Source organism: Mandrillus leucophaeus, unplaced genomic scaffold (genome assembly GCF_000951045.1).
Source record: "Mandrillus leucophaeus isolate KB7577 unplaced genomic scaffold, Mleu.le_1.0 Scaffold103, whole genome shotgun sequence".
Classification (NCBI taxonomy): domain Eukaryota; kingdom Metazoa; phylum Chordata; class Mammalia; order Primates; family Cercopithecidae; genus Mandrillus; species Mandrillus leucophaeus.
The window spans coordinates 6,731,588-6,754,882 of record NW_012098432.1 but is presented as its reverse complement, the minus strand read 5'-3'; the positions used below and the strand labels follow the sequence as shown (position 1 = coordinate 6,754,882).

The following is a 23,295-nucleotide window of genomic DNA, read 5'->3' as shown; positions in this document are numbered from 1 at the left end:
AAATTGGGAAAAGAACCCCTACTGAATTACGTATATTAAGGACTTGATGTGACACAGCTGATATGGCCCAAATAATCACAAGTGTTTCCTTTTATTAAAAGCCACACTTCCAAAAGCATAATTTTGGTGCAGCACACCGTAATGAATATGGCTATAATACATCACATGGCATTAAAAATCAATGAAGGATGAAAATACAAGCGCAGTATTCAAAACAATTCAGATTAGGATAAAGCTGTTGACCTTTATGTTCTGTTTCCTGGTCTTAGTAGAGAAAATAGAGAGGAACAATAGAGGTGGTAGTAAAATATGGAACTATATTTCACCCTGACTGGTGCTGGAAGTCCCACAATGCAAACTGTTGAGTAACAGCAAAGTAACATGAGGTCTATTTGGGGGTTCCCTCCCAACCATGTACTCCCAGATTGTCCCCATCAAGCTCCATTTTCCTCCAATAAATCACATATTGAGAAGATCACCACTTTCCATTTTGAATCTGAAATTAGGCCCTACAACATATGGTTACTCTTCTGGAAAGCAGCATTAATAATGGCATGCACAATTATATCAGAATCAAAAATAAATGACTTTAACAGATTTATGAACAACCTTATGGATAAACTCATCAATCAAATTTAAATGCTTGAATAATGCAATAATGCCACTTATTAGACAAGCCTAAAGAGAATAGATACATTTTATTGTTGCCAAGAGTAACAAAACGCAATAGAGGTCATTGGGGATTCTACAGATAAGGAAAAAAAGAAAAGACCTCATGTCCCATTAAAACAAAAGGGATAAGCACAAAGACAAAACCCAGAGGCTTAATTAAAATTATAAGTCTACTAAAACATACAAATTAAATGTGTTATAGTCCTCTGCCACTCAGAAGAAAGAATTATTTATTTTCCCCTAGGGCTACTTTTTCTTAACATGCCTCTCATCATTTTTTTCGAGATATCAAAATTGGGGCTTTGCTAAATCTTTGTCCCTTTCCCAATAGCGATAAATGAAACAGTCTCACTTTGCTTTTGTCTCTTCTTACTAGAGTTTTGAATCACAGCTACTTCTCCCTCTCTTTCTCTTCATCGCCTCACTGTCCTCCAATACAGCACTATTAGTGTTGAGAAATGAAAAAAATATAAATATAGCCAATGTTAAGAAAATAATGGTAATTCCTAAAATATATTTTATATATCATTAAAATACTTTTTAGAACTCTGAATAACAAGGAAAAACAAAAGCAATACAATATTAAAAATGCAAAAGCCAGATAAGAAATTATGTATTACATGTTATTTGAAGGTGTTAAAATATATACATAATTTAAAAACTTCTGTACAGTAAAAGGACATCATAAATCAAAAGACAAATAACAAATTGGGGAAATATTTGCAATACATGATAGACATGAAGTGTATAGGTATAATATAAAGTAAATCTTTACAAAGCAATTTTAAATAAGATAAAAATCACAATTTAAAAATGAGCAGTTCACAAAAGAAATAAAATGGTAAATTAATATCCAAAAAGATGTTTGATTGTACTATTAATGAAAAATTACCTGTAAAAATGGCCCATCATTTTTACCTAACAAATGGGGTTAATATTTCATTTTTTCCTAGTAAATTTCTCCTAGAGAAATATTAGTAATACTGATAAAGGTATGGAGAATCCATCTTTTCCTGTATTGCTAGTGAGCGCATACATTCTCACAACTTTTATTTCGGCAATCCTGAAATACATATCAAAATTGAACCAGTAATTCTTCTTCTAGAAATTTGTCTCAAGGAACTATTAGGTTAAGCACAAGAATGCATGTACAAGAAGCTTCACTGAAGCATTATTTCAGAGAAGAGAAACCTAGAAACAACCTACATACTCATAAATGAGGGATTAGCTGCATACATTCTAGAATATCTATCTATCCATTTGAAGAAATTCTCTGCAACAATTAAAAATACTTTTTTCATATTTCTTGATAATCGAAAGATCTCTCTGAAATTCAACTGAATAAAAGAGCCAGATGCAAGGCATGATATAGAGTGACCCCTACATAAATTACAGAGACACCTGTGTGTGTAGGTATGAATAAAGAGATGACGGAGTAATTACCAATAGATTAGTAATGGTTGCCGCTGGGTGATAGTTGAATTTTCTAAATAAGCATGCTATTTTAACTTTCGCAAAAGATTAATATGCAAAGATAAAAGTGATTCACACTTGATAGTGGAATTATAAGTGACTTCTCTTTTAGAGCATTCATTACTTTTTAACATTTTCTTTGCTTTGTACTTTATACATTTTGTATGACTTTGCTTTATTTAATAACAAGAAAAATAAAACAACAAGGAAGAGAAGAGCCATGGAATTGCTGGTGCCTACTTCCTCTGATCCTGCAAGGCAGATCCATTTGCTCAGTTTTCCCACAAGTGTGTCAGCTGGAGTGGGAGGCACGGAGCTGTCAGAGTTCTGTGAACTTGGCCAGGTTTCTGTGACCAGAGAGCCCGTCAAATCTGCATGTGGTACCTAAAGAGCTGCATGTGGGTTAAAGTCCTGGTTTCAGTGTTGCTGGCTTATGGATCAAAATGTCCTTTTAGGTCCCAACCATCTCTTCTAGAGAATTTTGTCACTAGTTACCTTTTAAAATATTGCCTCTTTAAAGTTGAGAACTGCAAAACAGACTTTTTGAAAAGGAAATTTGTATTTCCCACAGTTCAAGAGATGCAAGAAATGTTTATATTTATTAATGAAATACCAGAAAAAATAGAATCTAGGTTTTGTCTACATATATTTAAAACATATCATCCATTATGGAATGTATCGTGTAGGACACACATATCTTCTTATTGCTTGTTCTCTTCATTAAGTATCAAATTTTTGCCTTGGATGGCTGCACCTAATGATGGAGGCTTTGAAACTCCTGAAGGCATTTCCATGACAGACTCTGTCATTTGAAATTTTAAAGCAAAGAACTCACTCTTTTTAATCTGAATTAATTTCAGTGCAGTGATGACTGAAGGAAGGAAAATGGACTCAGCTCTGATCCTGTCAGCCCTATCGTCTTCAAGATTGAGTGACTCTGATGGTAATAATAAACTGTGTGTTTGGCTATGAATTGGCAAATTCAAATAGATTGCTTTAAGAAAACCAGGTGATGTGGTTTGGGTATTTGTGCCCTCCAAATCTCATGTTGGAATGTGACCTCCAGTACTGGAGGTGGGGCCTGCTGGGATATTGAATCATGGGGGCAGATCCCTCATGAGTGGCTTAATGCCATCCCCTTGGTGATGAGTGAGTTCTTCTGTTAGTTCATGAGACTGATCTGGTTGTTTAAAAGAGTGTAGGTAGCACCTTTCCCCTCCTTCACTCTTGCTTCTGCTCTTGCCGTGTGATGTGCTGCTCCCCCTTCGCCTTCCACCATGATTGTAAGCTTCCTGGGGCCCTTACCAGGAGCAGATGCCAGTGCCATGCTTCCTGTGCAGTGAGCAGAACTGTGAGTCACTTAAATCTCCTTTCTTTATACATCATCCAGTCTCAGGTATTCCTTTATAGTATTACAAAAACAAACTAACACACCAGGCCATCTGGAATTACTTACTCTCCTTAGTTTCAAAACACTGAAAAATAAATCTAATTGCTGCTCATGGGTCTGTACAGGTCAGGAATGTTTGGACACAAAGGATTACAGATTTCTTCAGGGTTTCTTAGAAGCTTTTGGTTACCTTAGTTGAAATTGCCCTTGGTCTGAAACCATAGGTGTTTGAGCTCATAGAACTGGATGCTCCAGTCATTGTGCACCAAGGATATGGTGTAAATGGAACTTCGGTACATATATGAAAGTATGTGAGGAAACAAAGAAACACATTTGAACTAATTCTTCCATCAAGTTGTCATTGTAGAGAAAAGGGGAGAGGCAAAAATTCTGGTTATGAATATTTTAAGGAAAGAACAGTATATTAAATGCCTTGGTATCCTCCATTAAGTCCAATAAATGTTAGACACAAAGTTTGAGCTCATTAAAAGGAGTGTATTCATCCAGTCACTCAGAAGATACTTGTGTGTTCTTACATAAAAGTAACTGTGGAGGGGATATTAAGATGCATGAAATGGACCTGCCCTCCAGAAACTTAATTCAAATTAATCTTCTCCTCCCAATAGAAGCATGATCTCTAGATACTTTCAGAGTATCTCTTCAGTGTGCTGCATTTCATGTCTTGCAGTTGAAATTGGAATGGAACGGCTTAGTGGAATGGGAAAACAATGCTACTGAACAGAATCTGGTTTCTGGGCTTTGTAGATAGAAATAATACTTCTTTATCTGGAGGTAAAGGTCCTTTGTTCACACTTCAACTTACACAGATGCACACACTCACCCACTCACACACGCTCAACAGATTAAGACAACCCAGCAGAAATCTGTCCCTCCTACTCTTTGGCATCACATTTTTGTACCGTCATGTTGTACTTATTTGACTATATTTTCAATAGAACTTTCATTTGATGCATTTGCAAAAGCTCAGGAAAGTGCATGCAGTATATTTTCTTTGGAATGGCCATTAATTTTTAAGATGTTGGAGCTGATACTTTATAGTTTCTGTGAATATCTATATAGTATGTATGAGATGTGATATGAAGTCATCCTATCTTGAGATCATGCTTTTCCAAATACACTTAATTGTTCTGCTGCAAATCCATGAGATCTAACCTCAGTGGGACTAGTGATGTAACTGGTTTTTGTTGTTTGTTTGTTTGTTTGTTTGTTTGTTTTTTGAGATGGAGTCTCGCTTGCTCTGTCTCCCAGGCTGGCGTGCAGCGGTGTAATCTTGGCTCACTGTAATCTCTGCCTCCTGGGTTCAAGTGATTCTCCTGTCTCAGCCTCCCAAGTAGCTGGGATTACAGCTAACTGCCACCACGCCTGGCTAATTTTTGTATTTTTGGTAGAGACGGGGTTTCACCATGTTGGCCAGGCTGGTCTTGAACTCCTGATCTCAAGTGATCCACCAGCCTCAGCCTCCCAAAGTGCTGGGATTACAGGTGTGAGCCACAGTGCCTGGCTGTGGGTAATCCTTTTATTCATCTCCAGTTGACAAACAAGTACCTTCCACATGGACTGTCCCAAACCCTGTCCAATGGCTGTAGGTCTCCATTCTCTGTTCCTGATTGTCCACGTACTCTTTTTTTTGTTTGCATTATTTCTTCCTTTACAATACATATGCTTTTTATATTCTTTTTCTTACCTTATTTTAGTGGTTGGAAGTTCCAGTACCATACTTAATAAGAATGACACCAACTTTCCTTTCATTGTTCCTGATCTTAAAGGGAAGTATTCAGTCTTACCCTGTTAGGTATGATATATGCTGTATGGGTTTCTGTGTAGATGTTCTGTATCAAGTTGAGTAGGTTCCCTTCTCATTCTTAGTTTCCTGAGAGCTTTTCTCATGAATGGGTGCTGGATACTGTCAAACGCTTTTCTGTGTCAATTGAGATACTCATGTTTTCCTCCTTTACTCTGTTAATGACTTATTGACTTCCAAATGGTGAATTAGTATTGCATACCTCTGGAGTTTTTCAATTGCAAATTCAATTTCATTAATGGTTATAGAACTATTCTGGCCAAGGCTTGGTAGTTCGTAATTTATAAAGAATTGGTCTATTTCTCCAAATTTATGAATGTAAAGCTGCTCATAGTCTCCCATTATCCTTGTAATGACTGCAGAATTTGTATTGAAATCCTTATTTTATTTTTGCTGTTGGTGATTTCTGTCTTCATGTTTTATAACTTTGTGAGTCTTACTAGAGGTTTATCAGTTTTATTGACTTGTTTTTAAGAATCCGTTTTTTGTTTCATTGATTTTTCTCCATTGTTTTCTTGTTTTATATATCTTACTTTTCTTTGTACTGAAGATCAATCCCCAAGATAGGAAAAGAAGAGCCCCTTTTCACTCTTTTTCTTTCCAGTTCTTAGTGTCTTCCACTATCTTTTCTCCATTCTTTCTGTGTTAGAGAAAGGGTGCTTTTCCCTCTTTCCAAGGATAAATTCTCTCTTCCCAGTTTGGTTTCAGTTTTCTCCTCTGGGGCCATGCCACATTTGTAACTTTCTTTTTTCTTTCATCTTCAAGCTATGCCTTAAACTCTAAATTTGTTCCTACTACCAGTCTACCCTAAATAAAGTTTCTCAGACATAATTCTCACTAAAATATTATTTTATTGCTTTCCTTCACCAAATCTCTCAAGCAGGTAGTCTACAATCTCTGCCATTAGCAGTTCACTTCTCATTCATTATGGCTATTTCCTATTCTCATGACCATACCTTAACTACGATTCAATGATGGTTTATACTACAGCAACCCACCCTGAGCTCTCTATTCTTCTTTCTACGGTATGTTTTCTGTCTGGGGACTTGGGCATTACTCTATTATTTGTGTTTCCATATTCAAACTCTTCAACAGAGTATCTGATTGACTTGTCAGTTACTCTCCAGTATAAATGTCAGATTGGCCACATCTACTTATAAGATTAGCCCATAGGCTGACTTTGGGCCAGCCACTGTTCCCTGATCCAATGCGTTGTGACCAGTATAAGAAGGTAATGCAGGTACACAGCATATGACTATGCATAAAAAACTTTTCAGAAGGAGGTAAGAGTGGGAACTTCTATGAAGCACTCAGAGTATACCACAATTTAAAATTCCCAATTGGGTATACTTACAGTGTTAGTTTGGGGTACTGGCCATTTTTAGTAAAGTAGATAAGTTGATTATTCAGTGTCAGACATTATATCTGAACTGGAAGGTTTTTTAAAAAGCCCAAAGATCAGTACTTTAAGATTTAAATTTCTTCACAGTTTCTATGGCATATGCATCTGAAATTCACCAAATTTTATCAGTCATATGGCTGTTTTCTTTTAATATGTCAAAGAATAATGAGACTGATTCATGGAAAGTCACAGAATTGACAGTAGCCTGGATTTTTAAATTTCTAAGTTTTGTAATTTCTTTGTAGAAGGTGAGAGTAAAAAAATTCACCAGCACTTCAAAAGCCCAGCTATGTAGAGCTGACTCAAAAAGCTGTTCTAAGATACTTGACTTTCCTTCCCTGGACATGAATGATATGGATACGCTTCCCTTTCCTTTTTCCTAATTTACATGTGAAATAAAGTCATCACCAGAAAGATGAATATAACACGTCAAAACATGATACAGGACATTATTTCTCACTGCCTTAGTTTTCTGCAAATATTTCCATCTTTAAGTTTCAGCCCAGCTTTCTACCGTATTTAATGCCATATTTATAGTGTTTTCTCTGATTTTTATTAGCAGTTCTTTGTGAAACTGGTTATGGATCTTTTCTATTATTTTTCGTACAATGCTAAAAGATTCATTAGTGTAGTAATTCATTACTGTAGTAATACTGCAGTTCTCATTATCACCTTATCGTCAACTCCCTGATTACAGTTATTTTAGGGCAAGGGTATTCTGATTTGCCAAGATTATAATGAAGAAAGGTCAGAAGTTTATTTTTTTATTTTTAAAGTAACTAAGAACTCTTGGCTTGATCTTTGGAATTTAGCTTAGCTCAGCCCCCATTCACTCAGCACTTATACTCTGTTAGGCACAGGGGATGTTAAGATGAATTAATACAGATTCTAAAACCAAAGACTTTATAGCCGAGGGGATGAGACTATTGGATATACGCTCAGTGCGATCACTGGTAAATTTCCTCTGAAAGACAGAGGAAAGGCACCTTGTTCTTTAATAGAGGGAGTGTCAGAGAAAACTTTTGGGAAAGGAACATGCCTGAGTCATGCCTTGAAGACTAAATCGACACCCATTAAGGGAACAAGGTGGGGATTTTCAGCGAGTGGGGGAGCCATCTAGGAGCAATAACAGTGTGAACAATGGCGCACACATTCCTTGGGGCATGTGAAAACCTATAAGCTGCTTGGTACTTCTGGAGAGTAACAAGGCTGAATGGGAAGAGAGGAGCCAAGCAGCCCAAGACAGGAGGCACTGTCCGAGCCAGGCTGAGGCGTTTTCCCTCAATCTTCACGTTATCGAGCAGCCTGGAAGCTGTTTAAATTGGGAGGGCATGATCATATTTGTTCATCAGAGGGATCAGTCAATCAGCTGCAAGGAAGAGGAATTTGAAGGGGTAAAATCAGAGGCAGTCATCCAGTTCAGAAAGTTCCTCACTCACAATTACAGAGTAAGATAACCAAGGCCTGAGAACCGAGGCATTGCTAAGACAAGAAGAGAGGTGCTTACCTGAGGAAATTAAAAGGTAGGATTTTAATGCTGTTTTACAGTATCTTAATGATGTGCTAGTAAACCTTATCTATGAATACAAATAAATGGAGAAGTAAACAGGACATGGATAGAATACAGTCCTTACAATTCTCCAGTGTAGAGGCCACTTTATTTCAGTAAACCTCATTGAAACTCTATGTGCGCCTGTGTGTGTGTAACAGACACAGTTCATTTAAGAGTTATCTGTGTTGCTGTCCAGCTAAGGAGTGTTTATTCCCTAGGGATCAAAGTACCCAAATCTGGCAAACTCCAAAGCAGTGAGAGGGATGAGGACTGCCTGGTGCCCAGGTGCTCAGCTTGGAGTGTCATTCTTTTTTTTTTTTTTTTTTCTTTTGAGATGAAGTCTCACTGTGTCGCTAGGCTGGAGTGCAGTGGTGTGATCTCGGCTCACTGCAAGCTCTGCCCCCCGGGGTTCAAGCGATTCTCCTGCCTCAGCCTCCTGAGTAGCTGGGACTATAGGCATGTGCCACCACGCCCAGCTAATTTTTGTATTTTTAGTAGAGACGGGGTTTTACCATGTTGGCCAGGATGGTCTCAATCTCTTGACCTTGTGATCTGCCCGCCTCGGCCTCCCGTAGTGGGATTAAAGGCGTGAGTCACCGAACCTGGCCTGGAGCCTCATTCTTTTGACTTTCTCTTCTATTACTGATGTCGTGGTAAAAATGACCAACACTTTAGAAGCATTTTCATTAGAGATCTCTTCTTTTCCTCACTCTCAGACTGGAATAGAAGCCAGAAAAAAGACTTCAGGCACATTATCAGCTTCATTCTCTTCTCCAACTCTATTTTCTAGAAAGATGGTAATTTCCACCGAGCTGATTAACATTTTTTAAAAATAATTCTTCATATGTTACCTGGTGTGACAGTTAACTTATGTGTCAAATTCACTTGGCCATGGAGTGCCCAGACATTTGATCAAACATTATTCTGGGTGTTTCTGGATGAGATAACCATCTGAATTGGTAGACTGAGTAAAGCTTACTCTGCTCCCTAATGTGAGTGGGCCCCATCCAATCAGTTGAAGACCCAAATAGCACCAAAAGGCCCAGTAAGAGGGAGCACCTACTACTGACTGTTGAGCTGGGACATGGGTCTTTTCCTGCCTTTGGACTCAAACTGAAAACCTGGCTCTTCCTGGGTCTTCAGCCTGCTAGCCTTTGTATCAGAACTTACACCACTGGCTTGCCTGGGTCTCCAGCCTGGAGACTGTAGATCTTAGAACTTCTTAGCCTCATAATCACATAAGCCAATCCTTTATAATAAATACACACATACAAATATAAATATACGTTTATATGTAATGCCTATTGTTTTTGATTTCCTGGAGAACCCTGACTAATACACTACTATACCTAGACAATAAATTTTCTACTAAAGAAAAACAAGACACCAAAATTTTACATTATTTATAACCTCATTACTCAGAGGCAACTAGAATATTGTGTGTAAGTTGGGAGTTCAGTTTTCCAAAAAAATGAATCGCAGTCTACAGATTTATTAGTTATCCTAGATCAATAATAGATTATGAATGAATAGACATTTTGACAATAATGACAATGTTTAGCCTAATTTTTCCTTGCTTGAGTTTAGCAATGTTTAATATTGCCAGCAAGTCACTTTTTCATGAACCTTACTCTTAAGTGTTTTTTTAGTTCTTCTAGGTTTATCTTGTGTTAATTGCTTATAACTGTAATGCTCATTCTAGGTTAAAGTCAAAATAAAATATTTGTTTTAATGTACATGCAAAGAGCAATAATAAAGTAGATGCATAAAAACTGAGTTCAAGGCAGGATGAAATAATGAGGTCAAAATTTCCTTTTCCAAATCAAAACCTGTATAGTTGAAGGAAGTGGAACTCATAGCCTTGCCCACCTGACTTTTCATTCACCGTGAGGGAGTTATTCTAGGAGGAACGAATTCTGGAGAAGTATAGCAATTCTGTTTAGAATTTCTATTTTTCTTTTCATTTGTCCTGTTAATCATTTACCAATGTACTCTGTTGATATTTATACTCAATTTTTAGTGGCATTAACACTGATTATCAACAAAGAATTATTTACAGGGAAATTATACTAACATTATTTTGGTTGAACCAAACATAAGAAAAAACTCATTGTATGGAACATGAAGCCATAGCCATGGTAACATCAAGGTATATACTAATTACAAGAAAAGTACCTAAAAAGAAACAAAAACCTCATATTCCATATTGGTAAACACAATCCTTTTTTTTTTAAAGGCTTATGACACACCATCTAGATTTTAAACGGAGCATTAAAAGAGAAGTATGGAACAGTTTATTCAAGCCTTGTGGTTTCTCCTTATTGAGCACTAAAGATTGTTTCAAGTTCCCATCCTTTAATAATTCATTAGTTTTCTAGTGGAAACTAAAATCTTGATGTTTAAAGAAACATCCCTACATCAAAAAATAAAGTAAAATTTAGAACAGGATGACAACTGGAGGAGAAAATTTTCTGATCATAAAAGTTTTCAGTTCTAGTCCCTAAGACCAATGTATAGCATCTGCATAGGACATACAGATTTTTTTTTTCATTCCTTCAAAGAGAATTAAAGAGAAAACAAGAAGATTGAGAATTTCTTTGTAAATGTGTGATTGCTTTTAAAATGTGGAACAAGGGATGAGTCCTTTGGAGACAAAGGTGAAGCAGCTGCATGTAGCTGGATGAGGCTGGCTTAGTCCCGTCCCTCCCAGTTGTGTCATCCGTGCCAGCTTCCTACTTGCAAACTCGTGTCTCAGAAATACTTATGAGAACACAGGTACAGGAGTGCTTTCAATCAAAATTTGGATCCCCTTCTTGGTTTAAAGGTAGAAGCTACTTTTTTCCTAAAAACTATGAACTACAAAAGCAAGGAAAAGTTAGCGATCTATTCTACAGGAGTATTTCAATGAGGTTTTTTTAAAATGCAGATGGCTAGATCAATCTTGCCTTTATTTTGGTAGAAAATATGTCTTCTGTTAACATTCCAAATTCTCAAGTAGAAAAAATGATTATTATTACCACCAAGGAAGTTTTATAAATGTGTTAAAATCTTAGCAGTATCAGCCTGAAGTATTTCCTAAGTGAGCGTATGTTCTGTCTTCTAATAGAAAGTGCAGTTTTTAAGAGCTGAATGTAGATCAATGGACTTTTCTCTCAGTGCACATGAAATTCTAGAGGCGAAAGGGTTAGCCTGATGAATGCCTCATTTTTATCATGTACAATTGCAGTGGGTGCTGAACTTGAATTATGCTCTTTTTTTTTGGCCTTGACCACTTATTTAAATATACCATTTACCTAATGTATAGTCAGAGGAGCAGAATTTTATAATCACTGGGATTTTGAAAGGCATATAAATTACCACTGTCTGTGTCTTTACATCAACATAAATATCTCCAACTGTATGGATACAGATGTTAATACTGATAATACGCATCCTATTCACGGTATTAATAAATGCTTATTCACACTCACATTGATAACAACCTATAGAAAAGGTATCATTAGAAGCAAATGATCAGTATTTTATAGTTTAAAATTAATATTGAAACTTTCTAAGTGTTTGAGCAGTCATCAAACTGATATTTTAAAACCAAGATTTCCAAATCTCTGAGATAGAACAGTCAAAAACATGAAACCTCTTATCTATGTCTAAATAAAAATGTTTGGTTGATTTCTTTGGGCAATCAGTTTTAGACAGTTAAAATGCTTTCCCCTGAAATTACAATATTTACTTAGCTTTTATTTTTTTTAAAGATTAAAAAATCACACATCTTTAACTACTGCAATTGTGACACTGCATATCACCACCCGCGTTTTCTAATTTCATGATTGCATATATTTACACAAATTATATAAATAAGATGCAATTACAATAATTACAGAGGAATAGGCAACAATTGAAAAAAATACAAATTCTCACTAAATGATATGAAAATTGTCAGACAAACCCATACAAGAATAGAAACTACTTTAAGATGAACCCAACCAGACAACAGCAAACAATCCAGCCAAACACCTTAGTCTCAACAACTTGAAACATGTTACACTGGGAGACCTGAGGCTTAAGGCTTAAGGGTAAAGTTCTTTTTCCTTAAAATTTGTTTCCTAGTCCTAGAATGTGAATGTTTAACATCTTGACTTTCCTAAACATATTATGACTACAGAACCTTTTTCCTTGGTGTTTTCTTATTGTTATTTCAAAGAAAAGGGAAGCATAATCACAAAATTAATGAAAAGCAAACACATTACAGACAACTCTATGGAGTTGTAATTAGGAAAAAGCAGGTCCTGCTATGATTTTCTTGTCCTTTTCTCCAACTGTATATATCATTTTCAATGATTCACAGTCTAAGAATGTTATTTGTCCAATTTATTTTGCTTTTAGTTAAGAATATTCATAAGACAAATTATGCAACTCATCCATCTGAGAGCTCTATAAATTTTCCTGTAGTGTGTTTTATTTGCATTGAATTTCTCACTTTGTTTTATATTGCAGACAAATATTCTTTTTTTTTTTTTTTTTTTTTTTTGCATGCCATCAGCCATGGGCTTATTTATTGAGCACCAGATTTTCAGTACAAGTTGCCACAGAAGGAGGGTTTCAGATTCAACCATGCCCATGTGCAAGGGCGCTGGTCCCTGGCCAGGGCACATAATCAGAGATGTGATACGGCCATGCCGAGGTATACGTGTGTGCAGAAATGGACACACAGGCTTCAGGAGCATCAGTAACTGACGACTGAGATCATGGTCTTCTTGGAAGGAATACATGTAAAAATGTTGCTCAGCCCCACAGAGTTGGGGTGACTCCACAGGGCGAAGGCTTGGAGGGGTGGCATCTTCAGAGGTGGTGCCCTGCAGAGGCTGAAGGTGGCATCCCATAGGCTTTATAGAGCAGGTTGAGAAGCTCCCTCTTCTCATCTTCTGGGAGGAAACTAGATTTGGCTGCATTGATGTTCAGCCTCTTAAACTCCTCTTCAGTAAAGCCCATGTCCCATTTGGTCATATGGTAATCAGTGTCCAGGGGGTACTTGAAGATGAGCGGGTCATCTGTGTTGAGTGAGTAGTTAGCCTGGTCATTTTTGAGCCGAACGACTGCATGCTCTGTGTCCGGCTTCCAGGCACCAGTGAGGTAGCTGGACCAGGGGCAGATCTCGAAGTGCATGTTTTCCTGCCACAGCCTGTCATAAAGGGCCTGGTCTTCCAGAGTGTGGTAGCCATGTCCCAGCCGCTCTGTCTTGAGTATGTCCACAGCCTCTTTTACTACTTCGGCTAAGCCCACCTCCCCAGCGTGGACAGTACAGTGAATGCGGCTCTTCACAGCCTCCTGGTAGGCCTGGGCATGTCCAGGCAAGAGGCTGCTTCCTGGGATGGTCTCATCTCCAGCCAGGTCAATGGCCACCACGGTCTACTGCTGGTACTTCTTACACAGCTCCACCACGTCAGGGGACCAGTTGGGCTGGTGGCACATGCAGCACAGGATGGACCAGGCCTTGACCCCGAAGTCTCGTTCCCGCTCCTTCAGGCCCTGGCCCACTAGGACCACCACCTCGTCTGGGGTGAGGTCCCCTTCAGCCTGGTTCCAGGGGATTGGCTCCACTTTGGAGTTGGCAAGCAGGTGCGGACTGTACCGCACCTCCACGTACACCACACCTTCTTTGGCCTTCATCTCTATAAACTCATAGGTGATCCTTTTGATAGTCTCCCGGCAGCCCGCAATAACAGGCATGTAGTAGTCAAACTTGGCCAGGAAGTCCAGGAGGGTGAGCAGCTTGTCCATGCCAATGACGTTCAGCAGCCCCTCTGCTGTGTTAGCTGGGAGGGCGATCCCTCTCCTCCTGCCATAGTATAAGAGGTTTCAGGCTTGATGGCTCCGTCTAGGTGGACGTGCAGTTCTACTTTGGGCTTGTCGAAAGCAGGCGTCTGGGTCATGGTGCCCGCATGCGCCCAGGCGCTGCTCCCTCCGCCGACGCTCTCCGCCGGTCTCTGCCGGCTCGGTGGCCACTTGGCTTTCTCTGGGGCCCGACAAATATTCTTAACATAAAAATTGGAAAGTTTACCTCGTTGTTTTCTTTTTGCAACAATTTTACTAGATCTAAGACCGTGTCTTGCCAGCCTGTGGCAGTGAAAAATTAACATTTTGACACACCGTACGTCTTCACAAAGGAACTTAGATTTGTCCCCATCCTAGCTTATTCATAGTTCCTATGTTTCAGTCACTATGCTGAGTTCCTTATGTACGTTATATTTTATGTAATACTTCATAACAACCCTGCAAGATGATCTTTTATAACAGCAGAATCCTCATTTTCACAGGTGTAGAAACTGAGGCTTTGAGAGTGTAAGTACAGAGACAGGTGTTGGCAGTTATACAGTTTTTGAGCCAAGATGTGGATTCTGGCCTATCTTAAGCATTTATATAGACATTTCTGACTTCCAACACTGCACTAGATACAAGGTTGTGAGGATACAAAGGTGAATAACACATGGTCACTGCCTTTGAGGCACCTAATGTCTTACAGGTAAGAGAGATACAAACACCAATAATTTCAACATAAAATGAAAAGTGTTGAGAGAAAGGCCTGAAGAGTTTTTACTGTGAAACAACTTTCTTAAGGCAATATTAGATGCTTCATGTGTTTTACCATATGGCAGCATAGCTATAATAACCACTGGGTAGTGATGATTTCAAGTAAGGATAAATCAAATTCCTTAGGAAATAAAACTAATATATAACTTCAGAAAATAAAACTTCAATTTCTTAGAGCATCAAATAATTGCATAGAATTGTAAATTCACTGATTAGATGATTAATGGAAAAATCTATTTATTAATTCATTAACAAATGATCATTAAGTACTTGCTCTGGGCCAGGTGATGCAGCAGTCTTTGAAGACTGCAAGGATGAACAAACAAGACAAGAACCCTGCTGTTACAGAGCTTACCTCAGAGAAACCCTACAGAGTGTGTTAGGTGCTATGTGAAGGGAGTGGAAGGTGCTAGGGAAGTACTCAGGCAAAGGTCTAACCTAGGTGTCCTGAAGGAAGTGAGGTCTAAACGGATGTTATAAAGTAGCCAAGCACAAAAGAGAGCTAAGAGCCTTGTGATCTGGAGGCAACCTGTTGTGTAAAAGTCTGGAAAGAAAGTAATATGATCTGAATGCCGTGTCCCCCTCAAATCCACATATTGAAATGTAATCACCCATGTGATGAGATTATGAAGTGAGGCCTTTGGGAGGTGACTGAGTCATAAGGGCAGAGTCCTCATGGATGGAATTAGCACCCTTATGAATGAAACAGGCTCCAGAGAGCTGCTTTGCCCCTTCCACTATGTGAGGACATAGTGAGAAGCCCCCATCCATGAACCAGGAAACAGGTCCTCACCTGACATCAAATCTGCCACTGCCTTGATCTTGGACTTCCCAGCCTCCAGAACTGTAAGACATACATTTCTATAGTTTATAAGCCACTCAGTTTATGGTATATTTTATTATAGCAGCCTGAACAGACTAAGACAGAGAGCACAACAAAAATAAGAACCTGAGAGAAATTTAGTCTGCTTGGAGCCATAGGTGGGAAAAGGAAAATGTTAAAAGGTAAGTTATAGATAGTATCATCAAAAAAAATCTACTTTATTCAAAAGGTTTTGCGCTAATTGTGCATGTAGGAAATAAACCCTTCCAGAGATTCTGCAGGTGGTTCTGCGTGCTAGAAACATCTCAAGTGTTCCCATAAATGTAATGCATCAAATTAATATTTTTAGCATTCCTGATTAACAATATATGAAAACATGAACCAAATATAGAGGAGGGGACTGGGACGATCTTGAGACTAAAACTGAAGTGAGCTAAGGCTGTAGCTAGAATACACTAGGTGAAGCAGAGGTCAAGACAAAGTGCAAGTATCTGTCCTCACAGCGCCATTTATAAGACTCCTCTTTGCTTAATAGGAGGAAACCTCATGTCAATGAAACACATGGCATCCAGGGATAGGGGCCTGTGGACCCTTGGGTAGAGTTGGAGGAATTTAAACTCAGGACAAAGAGTGAGAAGATGTGGGCCTACACTTGCATGGTAAAGTACAGCGGCTTCCCAGAGTGTAGTGATGCAAGAAACTATGGAGCAGGACTTTCTCTCACTAGTACAGGTACAGCCAGTGAACACTGACTAAATGTCTCTTCTACTTGTCATTGTTACTTCACAGAAAGAGCCCTTGTCTTGGACGTAGTGGTTTTTCTAAGTTGGCTTGCACTGTTAGCAAATGTGACAGCCTGCTGCCTCAAGTGCTTTTTCTGTCCCTTACTGCCAACAAGCAGGGTTGGGTGTGCTCAGAGATAATAGGAATAGGAGGCTTCACATCAGCGAGAGTAGTAAGCAGGGTCAAGATCAGAGTATATAGAATCTTACAAACCATGTTGAGGAGTTCATCCTAAGAACAGAAACCCAAAGAATGGTTTTGGTATAGAAATGGAAAAAATGAGAGTTGAATCTTGGATCCCTCCCGTGGTAACAGCTTGAAGGAGGCAAAAGAGTGAAGGGCTACAAGAAGACTCATTAGCAGAATGTTGAATGGTAGAATGATAGTGGTCCCCTCTATATGGGCAACAGTGGGTTGCTGAAAGTGAGTAGATTTAGGAAATAAATCGCAAGTGGCCTGTTGGGGTGTGTGGCATCAGTGATGGCAGAATCCAAGGTTGATAACTAGATGCATGATTTTGGAAACTGGCTTAACAATGATTAATAGAAAAAATAATGAGGAAATAGTGGTAAAAGGCCAAGATGGGTGAGCAGGAGAAGGCTGAGATGATGAGTTTTACTTAGAATATGTTGAAATAAGGTACCTATGGGGCATTCAAGGGGATGTGTCTAGTAAGTAGTTGGATATGCAGATCTGCAGCTCAGGAGGGAGACCTGGGGTTGAGATATAGACAAATATCTTGCATTAATTTATACATACTTCTAAGCAAAAGAGACAAGTTCAATTTCCAAACATATACACCTTCCTATTTAAGAGAACTTTCTGTTTATATCCCATGTTATCAATCAGAAGTATCTTCATTAAATCTTGTCATACCTGTACTCAACAATCAAAAAATTATAGCAGGAGTACTATTTAATAATGATATCCCTCTAAAATTAAACATTTTAAGTGGCATTAATTCTCTTTTCCATCTTATACAGACTTTCAAGAATAATTATCTGATCAGGAAGTTCAAAAGTTCAGATACTATTTTAACCGCCTTTCTCAATTCAAATGCTTACTTCACCTTTAGCAACAGTCAGGAAAGACACTGCCACTTCATTTCCCCCATAGAGGAAATGATTCTTGAAAAATGCCGCCAAAAAACACCGGTGTGAGAAACCTTAATGAAGTGGCTTGATTCTAACTCTTGGAAAGCCCACTTTGGTTAGGGGTATGCAACTTTTCTTGTCATATTCTCCATCTTGAAAGGGCTTTTAACTCAGATATATCACTGCCCAACAGAAAGAAGTGTTGGCAGGCTTTTTTAAAAAACATTACTTGAAATATTTTGTTACCAGATAACAGCTTAAATACCATTTGCTACTCCTCAGTTAAGAAAAAGAAAAAGGAAGGGCTCATTATGGCTTTTCTTCCTCCGAAATTATGCTCTTTAAGACAAGAGCATCTTGTTTGCTTTCAAGCAGTTGGGTCATGCTAATGTTTTGCATGTTTCTGGAGCGGAGAATTCAGCAATAGCACGATAGAAGGCACCTTTCTCCATCTTTACACCAGCTAAAAAAGCACTCCCTCTAAGGAAAGCCTGCAGCAAATTAAAGAGATGAATTTATTGCTCCCTTCCCTCAAATATTCCTGTATATGTCAAATAAACCTAAATATACCCCAGTGCATTTATTGGAAATATTTTCTTGATAGTTTATACATGGACCCCTATTTGCAAAAGACTGACTCAAGAAACTAAGATTTCATTCTATGAAAATAACTTTGCAATACCGAAGTTTTGTTTTTACGAGTGGAAAATGTATTTTTAGTCATTATCAACACATAGCATTTTTGGTATTTCACAGAACTCAAAGAAAATCCCCTTCACCCAATCACCATTTGAAGAATAGTGCCCTGATAGTTAAAATTATTTTCCTTAATAATTAATAAGCAAGAATAAGGCTGGTTTCTGATTTGGACATAAGCACACAGTGGAGAAATACACTGTTCCCTTCCCATTTGCATCCATCTATACCTTCTGTCTCTAAGTAAATTTAAGGGGAGGGTGTCTCACAGCCTGATCCATGCAGCAGGGAACGGCCACAATCATTGTTAACCTGACATTAGGAAGAACAGCTGGACAGTTTGCTTCCCAGATAATAAGAACGAAACGACTAGGCTGGAAGGGGTCTACTCTTTCCATGCCCAGGAAATCGTAGCCCATAACTCTGACTCTTGTAAGGGGTTATCCTGCCACCTCACCCTTCCTCAGAGTCTCTACTCCTTTGAATAAGCATTAGAAATAAATACGATGTGCTCGCTGTCTTTAGGGAAAGTAAACAACAACAAGGCTATTTAGTTTCTTTTTCATTTCACTTTTGTCAAAGTCTAACTTACATAGAGAATGGTGCATAAATAACAAGTGCACTACTGAAAGTATTTTCATAAAGTGAACACCTCATATAAACAGCACCCTGATCAAGAAACAAAACACTGTCAGCACCCCAAAGTCCTTCCTCTCCTCCACTCACCCATTCACAACCCCCCACAAGGACATATACTAATCTGTCTTCCTATAGCATAGATTCATTTAGCCTATTTTTGAACTTTATGTAAATGGGATCATATAGTTTGTATGTCTGTTAATGACTGTTTTTTTTTTTCGTTTAGACAGTCTCACTCTGTTGCCCAGGCTGGCGTGCAATGGCACAATCTTGGTTTACTGCAACCTCTGACTCCCAGGTTCAACCGATTCTCCTGCCTCAGCCTCCCAAAGTCGCTGGGATTACAGGCATGCACCATTCTGCCCAACTAATTTTTGTATTTTTAGTACAGACGGGGTTTTGCCATGTTGGCCAGGCTGGTCTCAAACTCCTGACCTCAAGTGATTCGCCCGCTTCAGCCTCCCAAAATGCTTAATTACAATCCTGAGGCACTACACCTGGCCGAATAACTCTTTTCACTCAATATTAGGTTTGTGGGATTCATTCACATTGTGTGCTTTTGTAGTTTGTTCATTCTTGTTGCCATATGGTATTCCATTATGAATATACCACAATTTATTTGTCCAAATATTGATGGATATTTGGGGCTAATAAACTGTGTTGTTATGAACATTCTTGTACATGTCTCTTATTAAAGGTATGGATTCCTGTCACAGCACCCTTAACCATGAATTTGAGTCCCTTTCCCTTTCTCTTCTCAACTGAGCTCTAATATAACCTTCCTCTGCAAAGACCAGATCCCTTATTGACCTCACAGACATGTGTAGTAGACTTTCACCCTTCTTACCATCTGATGTCTATTCATCCTTTTCCCAGGAAAATGACCTATTTACAGCCCAAGCATTCAGGTGGAATTTCTTCCCCAGAAGCATGCGGCTTGGGCCTATGCTGGTTAGAGCATCACATTCCTGTTTTATTTTTACAATTTAGATAAAATTCACAGCTGTGTGAATTCACCCACTAAATTCACTCAACTGGATGACTTTAGTTTATTCAGAGATATGTGAAACCACCCCCACAGTCAACTTCAGAACTTTTTTTTGCCCTTTAGCCATCAATCTTCTACCCACACATCACCCCCAGCCCTGAGCAATCACTAATCTACTTTCTGTTCATATGGATTTGCTTATTCCGGACATCTCATATAAATGGGAATATATAATATGTGGTCCTTTGTGGCTGTCTTATTTAACTTAGCATAATGGTTTCACGGTTTCAAGTTTCCTTCGTATTGTAGCATCTATCACTAACTACTGTATTTCATTGCATCTTATGGCCAAATAACATTTAATTGTATGGATACGCCACATTTTATGCCACATTTTGCTTATCCCTTCAACAGTTGACACATATTTAGGTTTTTACCTTATGATTGTTATGAATAATGCTGTTATGAATAATGCGTTTGTCTACAAGTTTTTTGTAGCTAGATATTTTCATTTATATTGGTATATACCTAGGAGTAGAACTACTGGGACGCATGTAACTCTTATGTGTCACCATTTCAGGAATTGCCAGGTCATTTTCCAAAGTGACAGCATCATTTTACATTTTCACCAGCAATGTATGAGAGATCTAATTTCTTTCCATCTTTGCCAAAAGTTGTCATTATATCTTTTGAATACAGCCATCTTAGGGGGTGTGAAGAGTTGTTTCTTTGTGATTTTGATTTGCATTTCTCTGATGGCTAATGATGTTGAGAATCTTTTCATGTGTTTTGTCTATTTGTATGTCTTTTTTGGAGATATGTCTATTGAGATTCTTTGCCCATTTTAAAATTGAGTTCATTTGTTTTATTATTGAGTTGTATGGGTCTTTATATATTCTGGATACAAGTTCCATAGGGGATATATAATTTGAAAATATTTTCTCTTATTCCATGGGTTGTCTTTTTACATCATGATAGCATCCTTTGAAGCACAAAAAATTTTAATTTTGGTGAAAACTAATTTTTTGTTGCTGTTGTTGCTCATGTTTTGGGAATTATACCTATGAATTCATTGTCAAATCTGAGCTCATGCAGATTTACCCCTGAATTTTCTTCGAGGAGTTTTATAGATTTACATGTACATACATTTTAGATTTACATCTTTTATCAGTTTTGAGTTAATTTTTCTATATTGTGTGAAGTAAGGGTCCAATTTCATTGTTTTACATGTGGATATACAATCATCCTAGCACCATTTGTTTAAAAAATATTTTTACTGAATAACCTTGGCACCCTTGTTAAATTTGGGTGACCAAAGACATATAGATTTATTTGTAGACTCTCAATTCTATCCCATTAATCTATATGTTTATCCCTATGTTAGTAACATATGTTTGATTATCGTCACTTTATTGTAAGTTTTGAAATTGGGAAGTTGTGAAATTTGAAAGGCCTTCAACTTATTCTTTTTTTTAAAGATTGTTTTGACTGTTCTGGGTTCCCTGCAATTCTATATGAATTTTGGGATCAGCTCACCAATTTGTACAAAGAAGCCAACTGGCCTAGAGAATCCCAGTTGCAACAGAGATTGCACTAAATCTGTAGATCAATTTGAGGAGCACTATTATCTTAACAAGATTAAAATCTTCCAGTTCAGGAACATGGGCTGTTTTTCTACATATATAGATCTTCTGTAATTTATTTCAGTAATGTTTTATAGTTCTCAGAGTACAAGTCTTACACTTCTTTTGTTATTGTTATTCTTAAATATTTTATTCTTTTAGATGCTATTGTAAATAGAATTATTTCCTTCATTTCAGATCATTTATTTCAATTATATAAAAATATAATTAATTTTTGTATGTTGATCTTGTGCCCTGCAACCTTGATGAAATCATTTATTGTTTTAACAATTTTTGGTGTATTCTTTAAAACTTTCTTTATAAGTTCATGGCCCCTTTTTGCTTTTTTTCTTTTAAAGAAACAATCACAATAAAGAGGGAATCAGATGATCTCAATGTATCATTTTATAACACTTTTCTGGATATGAGAAGGTAACATTTTCTGATCCAGAGGAAAAACAGAAAAAGGAATTAAGAGGAGAGTGATACGTTCCACTTTCAGAGTTGACTGTGCAACTGGGCTGTCCAAAAAGATATCATGCATAATATTTGCTATTACAAATATGTTGTCCCATTTTATATGGCTATCTCATGTACACACTCAAGAGAAACTTAAAATCAACTATAAAATAAAGTGAAAAAGCAAAATCCAAATCAATAAAGATACTTTGGGAACTCTCAAAAAGAATAAACAGGATTTTATTTGTTACACTAAGCAAAGAATCAAGAAAATGTTAACCAGTTCAGAGGACCAAATGGAACTTCTCCGCATGTAGAAAATTCACTCATAGGTAGCACAAAACATTTCTCATGCAAAAGGCCTTATATTCCCAAAGTATCCTGTTCTCTTCTTTGTTATTTATCAGCAGTTTTTGAAAGTACCATATTTTATCCTCATGTTTCTCAGATACACTGTTTGATGACTTGTAATAAAAGCACTAAAATGATACTACAGTAGACTCTAAGAACATGTATCACCACAACCTGACTTGAATGCTTCCACATAAAAACCTAAGTGCTAACCCATACTAAACAGTGCCCACTGCTCCCTGGGCTGGAGACAATCTCAGTGCTGCCCTCTCATGGCAGATGCTGAGAGGGCATAGGTAGGTATTGGCAGGAGTAACCACTCTCCCTTTGCAATTGGGAAAAGCCCTAAAAGGCTGACCAGTATGTTGTGATGTGTAGTAAGACTTTTCATTCTACAGAGAATACATTGGTGACTAAGAAAGCACAATGTATCCTATGAATCCATAATTATTTTCATCCTTGGAATATTTTGTGGCTCTGAATTGATGTGTATAAATTTACCAATTATGTGTTTTCATCAGAGAAGGATGTTGGAATTAATGTACCACAAACGCTTATTGCAACTATTCCATCTCCTCAATCTGTAAGTTCTAAAGCAAAACATCTTCTCATTCAACACTACTGAGGAACTATGTAAAATATTTACTTACGTGAGAACTACACTGACATCTAGGGAGGCTAACAATGTGCTAACTGTAAGTAACATCTTATTTGTTAAAACACTGATGTTCTGAGAACATATTAATCCATAAGACTGTCTTATCTCACAGTTCCTTATCTCAATAATTATATATTCCGATAATTCTAAACAAATCAATGTGATTAAACTATGAAAAAATATTCACTAGTAATAAATGTATCTAAATATGATTTTTAAATTACTGAGGAAATAAGAAACATGTAATAAACATAAGAAAGGTTATTCTTATTTGCAAAATGTA

At 37.6% G+C, this 23,295-nt stretch overlaps 1 protein-coding gene and 1 pseudogene across 2 annotated transcripts in view; both read right to left on the bottom strand.

Moving 5' to 3' along the window:
• ST6GALNAC5 (ST6 (alpha-N-acetyl-neuraminyl-2,3-beta-galactosyl-1,3)-N-acetylgalactosaminide alpha-2,6-sialyltransferase 5) overlaps window positions 1–23,295 on the bottom strand; it is a 192,945-nt gene that overhangs the window by 139,388 nt on the left and 30,262 nt on the right. The gene's annotated exons all lie outside the window — the stretch shown is intronic.
• Window positions 12,817–14,328, bottom strand: LOC105538114 (annotated as a pseudogene). Its single transcript, XR_001005841.1, has one exon. The product of XR_001005841.1 is annotated as an adenosine deaminase pseudogene (transcript).